The sequence below is a fragment of the Pinus tabuliformis genome, chromosome 9 (genome assembly GCF_031772625.1).
Source record: "Pinus tabuliformis cultivar Carrire ecotype Pingquan chromosome 9, CPIR1, whole genome shotgun sequence".
In the NCBI taxonomy this organism is placed as follows: domain Eukaryota; kingdom Viridiplantae; phylum Streptophyta; class Pinopsida; order Pinales; family Pinaceae; genus Pinus; species Pinus tabuliformis.
In genome coordinates, this window is record NC_142307.1 from 497497357 (window position 1) to 497510089 (window position 12733).

A 12733-nucleotide genomic window follows, 5' to 3' on the forward strand; every position below is an offset into this window, starting at 1 on the left:
TTTAGCCAAGAAAGAGTCCATTGGTTGTTGGGTACCTGTAGCTGTTTATTTTGCTGCTACTTCGTCTCTAATCTCTTTATTCCATTTCCTCCCTTTTTTTGGCTGCTCTGAAGTATTATTGGATTTTTTAACTTTGTTTTTTGTGAGGATTCTTGGCAAAACTATTGAATGGCTGAGGAGCATAGCCATACCTGAAGTGAACCGAACCCATAAGCCGCAGAAACGAAGTGAAACCCTGACCACAGAGGGGTTGCGAGAGTCAGCACCAGCTCGAGCAGAGGAGAATGAAATATAGCAAGGAACAATCTCTTACCTGAAGACACAGTGCCGAACGTCGGACAAGAACCAGAGGCGGAGCCGAATACCTGAGCAAAACACAGAGAGCAAAGTGACGGAGTGAAAATGACCGAATAGGCGCGAACCGGCAGTGAAAAGGGAAAAGTGAAATTAGGGTTTGGTAATCTCGAGAAGAACAGGTGTCGCGGGAAGAGACCAAGTCAGTACCGTGGGTTGATTAATAATCACCTAACAAATAAATTGCAATCACACCATATCCAAAATCAAAATATCAGTGCAGGTCCACATAGGATTGGGCTAGTGTGGGACCATGTGGGCTGGGCCCCCATCAATTCGACTGGTCATTCCCCATGTAAAGTGGAAAATTCCTTGCGTGCTTAAATTTAAAGGGAAATTTATAATATTTAATCTACTTGTCAGGCTCAAGGTAAAGTGAAAGTGTTCACATTTATAAATTAATATGTTTTTCTTGATCATAAAATAAATAATATAAATCAATATAAATAAAATATTAAAGTAAGTTATTAATATAAAAGTTATATATTTTAGATTAGAAGAGAGGTTGTAATTTTTAAACTTTTTTTGTTGTGTTAGTATTTTTATGTAATATATTCTCATTTTAAAATATGAAGAATATATATATAGTGTTAAGGTTCATTTTAATTTGGTATTTATTAATTGTTAAGGTTCATTTTAATTTGGTATTTATTAATTGTAGAGAGATCAAATCTCTTGAGTTGCAAAAAAAGAGGTTTGCACTTTGAGAAATTGAATCCTTCTTCATATATCTAAAATTAAGATAAAATCATATATCCAAAATTAAGATAAAAGTAGATTGGTATATGTAAATTTATAAAATTATAATTATAATGTTTTAAATATAAAGAGAAATTTTAATACTTTATTTATAACATTAAAAGTGTCGAATATAAATTTAAAAAGAATTTGTGATATATTTTATAATATTAAATATTGAGAAGAGTTTTTGGCGAAAATCACATCATAATTCATTTTTTGACGCGTTTCGAGCAAATGGATTATGATGTGTTTTTGCAAAAACTCTTCTCAACACTGATATGGATCACAAAAGCCTCAACTCAACAATTACATCCCTGCATGGAATGGCCACTGCGATGGTCTTGACGATGAACCACACTTGTTGGATCGAAACGCGTCGACAAATGAATTATGATGTGATTTTCAACGAAAACTCTTCTCAATACTGATATGGATCACAAAAGCCTCAACTCAACAATATTAAATATATTAAAATATATAATATGTTTAAAAGAAAATTATTTAATTAATTACCTATTTTTAATTTTACTTTAATCCATATTAATTATTGTGAGAATTGTACTTATTTCATAAGAAGGATTATAGAAAACATATATTTAAAATAATAAATATCATATGGATAATCAAAATTTAATATTATTAAAATGTACTTAGTTTAAATCTAAGGGTTAAAATCTAGTTAAGAACGTAGTTAATAAGCTTAGCCGAATGTTAAGGTGATGGTGTAGTTGCCATAACACCCCTCCAAAATTTGTCCCATGCCTTGATTTTGGAGCCTACCTTCTTTCAACAAGGACCCATCTTTCATTGTCGTCAAGTATTATGTGCATCCAATGCTTGTGATGAGTTATTTTGACCTTAGCAATTTCAAACACAAACCCTTTCCTACCCTGATCTTGCATTCCCTGCCTGCCTTCCCTCTTAGAATTGTGTAGTCCACTGTCTCTGGAAACTACGCTAGGCCCTAAGGATCACAACTCTGTAATCTTGCAGGGTAGGTAGTCACTGAACTTAGAAAGTGCAGTAAGCGTCCTCCTCCAGCCAAAAACTGTGAAATGCACTGAGGCAAGGAATTGCGCAGTCCCTTGATTACGTAGCCCTTCCTGTCAGTGTGAATGGGAAGTTTCCCGGAAAAAGTTGAGTTTTCATCCCTAGAAAATAGGGATTCCATAATTAATGTTCGATAAGTGGCACTAAGTCGCTAATTTGGATTTTAAGACAAGTGTCACTTTTTCCTTGATTCTAGCCATGCATGACATAAACCCTAACTTGACTAGATCTTATAATAGACATCTCTAGAGCTCATTTTCACATTCGATCTTGGATCTTTAGCCTTCCCAATGAGATCAAGGAACTTTCGGTTAAGTTTTCAACGCTTTTCCTATTAAGTTTTGCGTGTGTCGTTTTTTGTCCTTTTTTTGTTGCTTTAGTCACTTTTATTTGTATGAGTGCTATTTTGCCTATTTGTTTTCATAGTAGCTAGCATTTTAACTATTATTAGCTTGTACATGTGTTGGTTCAGTCCGTCATTCACATTTCTAAGTGTCGCATTGAATTTTTGCCTTTTTCCCACTAGTAGTTGTCGTTGTTGTGTCATTTTATGTATGTTTGTTTTTTCCTTTTGCATGTTTATTTTTGGCACTTGGTTTCCATTGATCTAACTTCCCCTTAGACTGATCTACATTCCTTCCTACCCCGACACTCAAATATGTCATTTTCTCTCTCCTTCCCGGGTAGATTTGTGTAATCTTAGCGAGCAATTTCCCATCACAACTGCGCAATTCACATTCTCAAGACACGAGCCTTGAGCTTGGCCTTTGAGACTACACAATCTACAGGCACTGGCTTGCCCAAATGCACATTGCGCAGTTCCAGGACTCAACCCTCATCTTTGGCCATTGAGACTCCGCAATGTGCAATATCTTCCTTCAACCTGCCCAACTGAGACTGCACATTGCGCAGTCTCAAGCCTCTAGCTATCACCTTGTGTGTTGAGATTATGTAATGCGTTGTTCATGAGTCTAGTCTCTCACACTCAGTCTAAAAATTGTGCAATATTTCCCTTCAATGTCTGAGTTGCTGCCTTGATCTTACTAAATAGATTGTTTTTCTTGAGCTAATTTGTGTTTTCCATATGTGAATCTTATCATATAGGTACTGTAGATTTTTGAGCTCATCTCTTTTCTATCAGTTGCTTTCACCATGGCATCGAAGAGATCAACCTCAAAAGACACCACAGAAAGAAACACCGGTGAAATAGTTGAGGGTACCCTTGTCACCATGCTAGTTATGTCAGACACTATATTGTTCATCGAGAAAGATTTAGAAATAACATGGCACTCAGTGAAGGATGCATTCATGACAACTAGTTACAAAGTAGATCTTGAAGACAAACAAGTTTATATCAATGTCCAAAAGTCAGGATTGCATAAGATTGCATGCAAGTATCTGGTTTTCCCTTGCACAAACATTATGAAGTGGAACCTGTCGCATATTGATGCAAAGAGCATGATCCTCAACAATGCTAGTGGAAAAAGGATTTCCTCATTCATTGCACATGATTTTCAGCTTGTGTATCACTTACCTTTGCCATAAGTCTACATGGATTCTCACTTCTAAACAATCACTAGTTACTTGAGAACTAAGGATGTTATCAAAGGTTGGGTGAAAGAGCCATCCAAATTCTGTGAGAGACCTAGCAACACTTACAAGACCAAATATCTTAGAAAACCATACTAGTACTCGATAGTTCTATGTTGCTAGATCTATCGTCAAAAGAGTATTAAGACTTTTCCCGAGGGTTGGGAATTCTTGCTGCATCAATTTGTGAATGAAGGGAAACCATTCAACTGGTCAGATTTGTTGGCTCAACAGTTAAAGATCCATGCGACTAATTCCAAGAACCCTCCTAAGGGTAACCAAACCAGGTTTTATATGTCTATTTATTGTTGATTTATGGTAGCATTGGATGTGCTATTATTCTCTAATTTTGCAGGGAGGCTTGGGAACATGTATTCCAAAGAACCCATAAAGTGTTTTGGAAAATTCCACCTTGAGACAGTTTTATTAAAATAATTAATTATTTTAATTATTTTTAAGGGGACATTAAGTCTAAACCTAGGAAATTGAAAATATTAATGGGTATTAATCTAATTGTGGGTCAACTTCTAGAAGAAGATGAGGATCAAGGTAAAATGATATTAGTCGTTGATTAGCTTTTAATCTGGGTTTTTGAATGTCAACGAGAAGATTATTTAAGGAAGCTTGAGGGTCATTTGGAAGACATGACGAGAGATCAAGAGATCGAATTTATGAAATGAGAAGTTCTGAGGAGGAAGCTATGATCGAGTATATTTCTTGCGGTTGAGGGGCAGAGATAGAATCTGGAGAGAGAAAGATTTTCTCAGTCGAAGAATCATTAGCACAGAGAGGCAGAGAGTGATCCATCAGATCTCACGTAGACGCTAACGCAGGGCCACATAGAGGCGATGCAGAGGGTGAGAGAGAGTTCTAAATTTTGCAGCAGAGTTAGTCAGAAGCCGAGAGCCAGGGAGTAAGACCAGGAGGCTGAGAGCAGTGACTCCACACAACAAATCAATTAGGTGGCTGGGTGACGCAATGTCTAGAGTTGTTGACATAGGGACCGTGTGAGGACTGCACAGAGGCAGCGCAAGGCTTGCTAGAGGCACCTCATCAAGTGACCGAATCAGCCAGGAATTTTTCTCAGTGATTGTGTGAGGTAATCTCACAAATCTTTGTGCCAGTATTTATCTCTCTATAACTGAATAATCCATGAGGTATTTAGATATGTATTCAAAATTTTCTACTGCTTAATAATAAAAAACCCTCAGATCTGTTGCACTGGTTTTCCCGCATTGGGTTTTTTCGGGGACATTTGTCCAAAAATAATGGTGTTATTGTGTTGTATTTTATTTCTTGCTCAGTCTCTTGTATCCGCATATAAATGAATTAATTGAACACTACAGTGTATGTATTTCAATATTTGTCGTAGGAAACAACAAATAACTTGTTCATGTAAATATAACAAGTAGGAGAAATATGATCAATTGTTGTAGTAGGATTTCTGCTTTAGGAATTTTCACATGGTATCAAAGTTGGAGGTAGAAAAAGAAGAGCAGTGCCAGAGTACCCAATAGAAGAGAGAGATTGAAAAGTTGCAAGAGGCAGTAGTTCGAAACCCCAGAGGGTTTGCGCAGTTCTTTTGTACTATTGGACAATCCCCATTTTAATGTATTATAAATTCCTATGAAATTTATCATATTAAAATAGGGACCCTTCATCTCAAAAAATCTTATAATTAAAGTTTAATACTTAGGCTTTTTAATTAAAACCCAAATATTAAACTTTGATTATCCAAAAAAAACTAAATTAAATAGCTCCCGAGACACAAACTTTACTTAAGATTCAAAAACCTTAAGTATTTAAAAATATGGGTTATCTAAACAAAATAAATCGGAGTTTTATTCCCCTAAAGTTCAAATCTTAACAAACTCCGACTCATCCCGCTTCCCCGCATTACATCCATACCCCGCACTACAAGTTTCATAAGGCTCAAGACCACTCCGCCATTTCTATTGCGATATAAGTCCCGAACACGACGGTAAAATCCATTACAATTTATAAACCCCCTTTTGATGACTACCGCAGGTTCTAAAAAAAGCTTAAGTCCATACCCACAACCGATTGCGATATGCGATTAAGCCTAGACCCGTGGGATTATAAAATCAATTTCATTTAAACCCTGCGTCCGGAGCTATCAGAGTGCCCAAGAGTCTAAAGGTTCTTCCTGCTACACACTATCGATTACAATATGTGATATGACTAGACCCGCAAGGATTATCAACTTCACTTCATTAAAACCCTGCGTCCGGAGCTATCACAAGAACCATTGCCTTTGCCGATTGCGATATGAGATAAGGCTCAGACCCGCTGGGATTATACAGTGTGATTTATATTTATATCCCGTCCGGGGCCTATATCACAATCGCAAAATTCTAAAAAATTCATGCCTCATCCTAACGCTAATTGCGATATGATGTCAACAATGACGTCAGATCCACATCATCAACACGTCACTTTCCATGTCACTTGTCAGTCGCCATGTCATAGTAACATCATCCCTGACGTCACCCCAGGATCTTGCAATTGCAAGATTTAAAGGGGAATGGTTTATAATAAACACTTCACCCGAGCCGATTTGCAATATGCGATAAGGCCCAGACTTGACGAGATTATTCATTCCAATTCATACACACCCCACATCTACAGCTATCACGAATAACAGAAGAACATTGTTTCCCTGTCTCTTGCCCATTCTGATTGTGATTGCGATTTTATTTGAAAAGGCACCTTTTGGATTTTATATGAAATACTCCTGATCTAAACCAATTGCGATTGCTCTGAAGTTTTTCCCTGATTCTATTTCGATTTCAAATGTTTTATGATCTGCCCCAAAACTCTGAATTCCGATTGCAATAAGCCGTAAAGCTCCACCTCCTCACTCTGCATTCATCTCCATGATGTTAATGTCAAATTTATTATGCTCTACGTTTTTCTAATTTCCTACAAAAGTGATTTGTTTTAAATAAAATTCGTTTATCATCTCATTTATGTTTATCTTATCAATTCTTGTTTGCCATGTTCAGGTTCATAACAAAGAAATAAAGTTGTGATGGCAGTGGAAAATCAGTTCAAACAAACATAGAAAGAATTTGATGGAACAAATGAAGCTAATGATGACAAGAAATCATTTTCAGAAACTTCTACCAAAATATTGTTTTCCTTTAAGCATTGTTGAAGGGATCTATTTAATGCCCTCAACGCTCTGCACAATAGATTAGAGTTGTTTTCTTCTATTTAAGCTTAGCTGCTGTAGGAAATAAGGGTCCTAAATTTTATGAAGAAAGTCTTACGAAAGCTCGCACAATTTTACTTTCATACTTTTCTCAATAGAATGACTAGAACATTGTTTTTCAAATTTTCATAAAGAATTTTGAGAAGTTGCACTACTGTACTCCCGAAATCATCTTTGTGAGAAGGACTAAACTGCTGCTATTTCTTTTATGAGCTGAGTGAAGTGCATATGGTATTTCTATCATTGTACCTCTGTTTTGTTCATACATAAATAGTAAATTTATCTTTTCAAATTGCTTATTACTTGATATTTAAAGAACAATGTTACATGTATTCACTACTGATCATGTTGCCATTGATATTTTTGTACATGTTAAGAAATTTGTTGTGATATTCTAAATGCGATATGAGTTTACACATTATTTTGGTTAACTACTTAATCAAACTAATCATCTTGAAATAGTTTCATTTCCATTGGTGTTTGAGCAATCTATATTGTCATTTACTAAGGAAAATCATTATAGATCGCATCTAGATAAAAGTTAAGCAATCCTAGGTTATAGAGTAGATTAAAACATATTTTTCCATTTAATTCATTACTGCAAATCCATCCATTTCACTTAACTATAAGAATTCAACACTCATTCAATCACCTTTCATTGGGAAACTGGTCCCATACTGTTTCCGGGAAAACTAGTGTCTATTCAAATCTGCTAGTCCCACTAAGATGCGGGCTATCTTAGAAACAAACAATTCAAAGTAACTTGTGTTTTCCTTTATGGGAGATAGATAAGAGAGAAGCAGAGAGCACCAACCTTAGTCTTTCGCTTGGCTCCTTGCTTGTTTCCTCTCTCCTTTGATAGAGCTTCACCACTCCTTTCAAAGAACACCTATAGAGGCAAAGCAGCAAAATACCATCAAAGCATAGAGATCTAAAATACCATAAACAATGTAGAATCAAATGTACATTAACCATACAAATGCATACATAAATACAAGATTCAGAAATACACAAGTATATGGAGGAAAACTCAAATAACTTTATTGATAGAAGTAGAAGAGAGGATTACAACCCAGCTGTTTGATCCAGCGCCATCCTCCCAGCATGAAAGCCCTCTTCACCTCATGAAAAGCTAGATCACCCAACAATACAATGTCTCAAAGAGAAACCAACAGCACTTCCTTACAAAATACAAAATTCCAACCCCTGGATCTCTAGGATGAGGGATCCATATATAGATATTTTCAGGGGGGTGAGTCAGCTTTTGGGATTTTGATTAGTGTCATTTCATTGATAGTTCTTGGTTCCACTTGGAGATTTCATGATCTCTCACTCATCCCTGGACGAATTCAGAGAGGCAAGTGTCATATGAGCAGTTTCTAGAAGATTCTCTGAGTTTCCACCTAGCCAACTGCCTCTGCCATATGTCTGCTCTCGCTCATCGCACCCTACAAAAGGGCTTTTCAGTATGCATCACACCCCTTGTGTGTAACAGGTGAGATGCATCGCACCCTTAGCATGGAGCAGTCTATATGGTCTTGTTTTGACCAGTTCTAAGTAGTTTTTCAGGGAGAACTTCTGGGAAATGATGTAATCAGTTGACCTTGATACTTTAGGGTTTGAAACAACACTTCTAGGGGTTTGACAGCCCTTGGTTTATCAACATATGTGATTGGGGTTGCAGTGCCCAAATATGTCTATAATAGTTGCCCCCTAAAGCATGAGGTCGTAAATCTTCTTATGTCGGGTGAAATGCTTTATCTTGAGGATTCGAGGTTTTTTGAACTGGAAAGTGACCTGTAATAAGATACAATACAATACATTATTTTCATGATCTAGCTGAGGTGAACATTCCCATGCTCAGATTTATAAATTCATTTTCATGTACATCGGACAGACAACCATCTCTGTGGCAGATTGATGATTTTGGTAGAGCCATCATCCCTTAGCTTGAATGATTATCTGTGCAGCTATGGAGTACATTTGATGTCTTTATTTTCTTGAATATATCACAACCTGGATGGATGAAACTAGATCCGGGGTCTTCAAACTCATTCTATCTTCGCCCAATGTACAAGTCGATCCATGTGAAAAGATGTTCTGAAGTCGAACATGGAAAGACATCGCCTGATTACCAACCAATGATGTAAGTTGTTAACAGGCACGAGAGGAATCACCTATAATGATAATGACCCTCAAAGTACTGCAGTACAATTCACATGGTGTGAATACATGAGTCGATGTCAAACACCACGCAAAATCTTTCGGTCGAAGGCCATTGATGTAAACCTGTCGCCGGAAGTGAGAAACTTGAAATTGAGGCATGCAAGCTTCAAAGTACTGAAAGGGTTATTCCTAAGTCAACTTCTCGGATAATGAGCTGATGTCAACAAGAAGTTACCCGTCGTAGGAGGGCCTTAATGAATCCCACATTTACGACACGAAACGGAGCAAATGATTTTGTGGAGGTGAAAATGATCTGATGATACAAGGTTCAGGGTGGCGGTCATGAAAGAATGGAGCGTGAAGGTATTCTAGTGGATGAGGCGTTAGTTGGGTTGGTGAATTCTCTGAGCGGCTTCTCTTGAACATATCAGTGACACTGAAATGGAAGTGTAGCTTTAACCCCAAAAATGGATGGTACGGAGGACCAATGGTGATATGACCGGTGAATGGAATAACCCAACCCGACTCAATCATGGCGATGGAGTGAAAGTGGCATGTTCAAGAGCGACTTGCTACCAATGAAGTTCTTCAAGTTTTCTTCCCTTTTTCACCAGTCATTGTTGACCAGTACCTCTTTATTTTTGTCACGCTTTAGGAGGATAACATATGCTTGTTCTATAATTTGCCCTTCGGGCAAACCTGTCACCATGTTTTAGTGAGCCTAGCGATAGTGACACTCGCTCTTGCCTGGATGGACAAGTTTGCCGCTATTGTTTTAATGAGTTTAAAGACAAAGATAACTCGGTCCTTTTCATGTTTAGAGAGTTTGAAAAGAGATGGAAAGGAAACTCCAGTAGTCCTTTTTCGTGGTATAATCCCTTAAGTCCGAAAAAGTATAAAATAATACGAAAGAATGACTTATCGATAGTTTTAACGAGCCGAACAAGACAAGCGCTCGATCTTTTTGTGTAATGATCCCTCAGGACCAAAAAGATTAAAATATAGAGGAGGGATGGCGCTTCCATTTACTTTAACAAGCTGGAAAGGCCAGTAGCTCGGCAATCTTTTCATATTTTACGAGTCTAAAAAGAGCTTAAAAGAGACTCGTTTTTTAGGAACGAGTGATGTTTTCGAGTAGCAACTGGTTCCAGGTAAGTTTGGAACTTTTCAAGCACAAGAGTGTAAAGAAGGTGGCTAACAGAATCACTCGTCGCAGCTATTCCTCAAAATGGTAAACAATCAAGTGGAGGCGTATGATCGGCTAAAAGAGTGGAGGTGATGGTAAGAACACGACCAAGGCTCAAAAGGCTGATAGTAATGCGATCACAAAGGTTATTTACCGAAAGGTGGGTTTATTTTTTAATGAGCTTGAACCTTGTGCCAAAATGTGCTCAGTGCTAGGTTTATTTTTTAACGAGCTTGAACTTTGCGGAAACATTGCTCGTCCCAGTCATCTTTTAAAGATGTCTCTTATTAGTAGGTTCATTTTTAGTGAGCTTGCCCCATGCGAAACTTTGCTTAGGAGCCTTTTGTATGCAAGCTAGGAACGACCAATTACTATACTGAGGTTAATGAACTACTGAGGTTAGGTAGGGTAGTTTCGTACAAAACATTTCCTTTGCTTTGCCGAGTTACCGACAAAGGTGAATGGTGGATCAGACCAATCACCTAACCTAAGCAGTTGAAGTTAGTAAAATGCTACGGGGTTAGAGTTACATTGGTTGCTTTTCACTTGCGTAAAAAAGGTTTGCATGCCCCCAGGTATAAAGAAAAGTAGAGTTTCCAAGTTACCATATGGAATTCCTTGCATTAAAACAAGATTGTTTCGTCCGCGTAGAAGACAAAACACTTCCTTGGATTTGTCCATCGAAATAGACAAAGGTGAATGGTGTGAGCTTCCAATCACATAACCTTCGAGGAGATCTTGTTTCGAATTGATCCCATATCCTATACAGACGGGTGTGTCAAACCAATCATATAACCTACGACAAGGAAATCTTTTTCCAGACTGATCCCATATCCTAAATAGACGGGTGTGTCAGATTGGTCATATATCCTACGAGGAAATCTATCTTTTATCTGGGTTCTCCTGCCGAAGCAGATCAAGGTGCATGCCCCCTGGGTTTCGTCACATTCACCGAATCACTCGCAGTCATTAGGTGGACGGACTGGAGGTTGATGAGACATTCCTTGTGCAAAGAGACCATTCAGGGATGGCATTTGACTAGTAGCCATGTTTGAACCAGGGAATGAAAGTTGGTCAACAAGTTGTACCATTCTGCCTTCATATGGGAAACACATCACCCGAAAGAGTGAGGAAACAATAGCTCCCATGTTGTAAATGTAGTCACACCCAAGGAGTAGATTGTAATCTAGTGGCCCTTGGACTACCATCACATTCAAATGAACAGTTTTCCTTCTCAAAGTTATAGGAAAATTTGGAAGGATCCCTAACATTCGACAGGTTCCTTTATTGAAGCCTGACAAATTTTGAATCTCAGGCAGAAGCGATGGTGAACCAAGCGCTTTCCAAGCAGTTGAGGAAAGGATACTCACGGAAGCCCCTTCATCTATGATAGTTCCAGCCATGATCATTCTGTAAGCTTGTACTATGATTCGGAATGGTACATTAGATGGAAGGTGGGGTCCCACTAGTAGATTCCAATCAAAGGAAACGACTAGATTGCTTGGAGGAGGGACTGAATAAATGGCCGGATGAATCTCTTGAAGTGGGGAACTTCCCTCCTGTGGTAAAGGAACGGGTAGATTGCCCCCATGTTCATTAGACTCTGTGTTAACAAAAAGAATTTGAACGGTGTTGTTCTCATTCTCTTTGGAGACTGTATCATCTGAAGGTGGACCTTCTGAAGAAAAGACTGGGTCGGCTACCGTCTCGACCTGCTGAATTTGGTTCGGTGTGGACTTAGAGGGTTTATCTTCAATGATAGGCGTTTCGACCGACAACAGAGGTATGTTAGTCGGATTTTCAACTAGCGATGGACTTGGCAAGAGTTTCTTGTATCTAGGTGGAAGTCGCTGCGGTGAAGCAGTACGGTTATCCAACAATCTTTTAGCTTCGTCCAGAAAAGGACAACAGTGGAAGGCATGATTGCCTTGACACAACCTACAAGGAAATTTAGATCTTCCTTTTTGTCCATTGACTTCATTTTCACTAGTTGATGGTGTATTCTCAACATGATCGACAGAGGTTGAAGACACTGGATTGTGCAAGTGGGGAGACCAGTCTCTCAAGATCCACGGGATGCAAGGACAATCTCGATGATAGTGGTTTCCTTTGCAAATAACACATGGAGATTTTGGTTTGGAAGGTGCAGTGTGTGGATTTTCGCTAGACGATGCATGGTTGCCCCCTTGCGCGGCTGGCTTCTTCTTCTTCTTCTCCTTCCCTTTCTTCTTCTTCTCAGCTACTTGGTTTTTAGTATCACTAGTTTCACCAAGCGAAGAGGAAGAAGGAGAAGGAGAAACAAACGAAGTAGAAGGTGGGGGAGCAACTCCAATATCATCTGGTTGCTGATTTGATTACTGAGGAATTACGGTGCTTTGAACGACAGAAGTCGAGAATAGCCAAACTGGCAG

General features: G+C 38.3%; 1 protein-coding gene and 1 long non-coding RNA gene across 5 annotated transcripts in view; one reads left to right on the forward strand and one right to left on the reverse strand.

The window, feature by feature from the left end:
* The window catches only part of LOC149149383 (uncharacterized), a 386921-nt gene that overhangs the window by 160401 nt on the left and 213787 nt on the right, over positions 1-12733 (reverse strand). The window contains exons 4-5 of one of the 3 annotated variants that reach the window (XR_016262612.1): positions 7785-7859; positions 196-365 (exon numbers count right to left, since the gene is read on the reverse strand). The exons of the other annotated variants lie outside the window; for them this stretch is intronic. This is a non-coding gene — a long non-coding RNA (uncharacterized LOC149149383). Of the gene's footprint in view, positions 1-195; positions 366-7784; positions 7860-12733 lie in introns of those variants that run through there. 3 annotated transcript variants of the gene reach the window in all.
* LOC149149386 (uncharacterized) overlaps positions 1-12733 on the forward strand; it is a 53543-nt gene that overhangs the window by 29235 nt on the left and 11575 nt on the right. Inside the window, exon 3 of one of the 2 annotated variants that reach the window (XM_089439868.1) lies at positions 6762-7759. The exons of the other annotated variant lie outside the window; for it this stretch is intronic. The gene's annotated coding sequence lies outside the window, so the exon portion shown is untranslated. Of the gene's footprint in view, positions 1-6761; positions 7760-12733 lie in introns of those variants that run through there. 2 annotated transcript variants of the gene reach the window in all.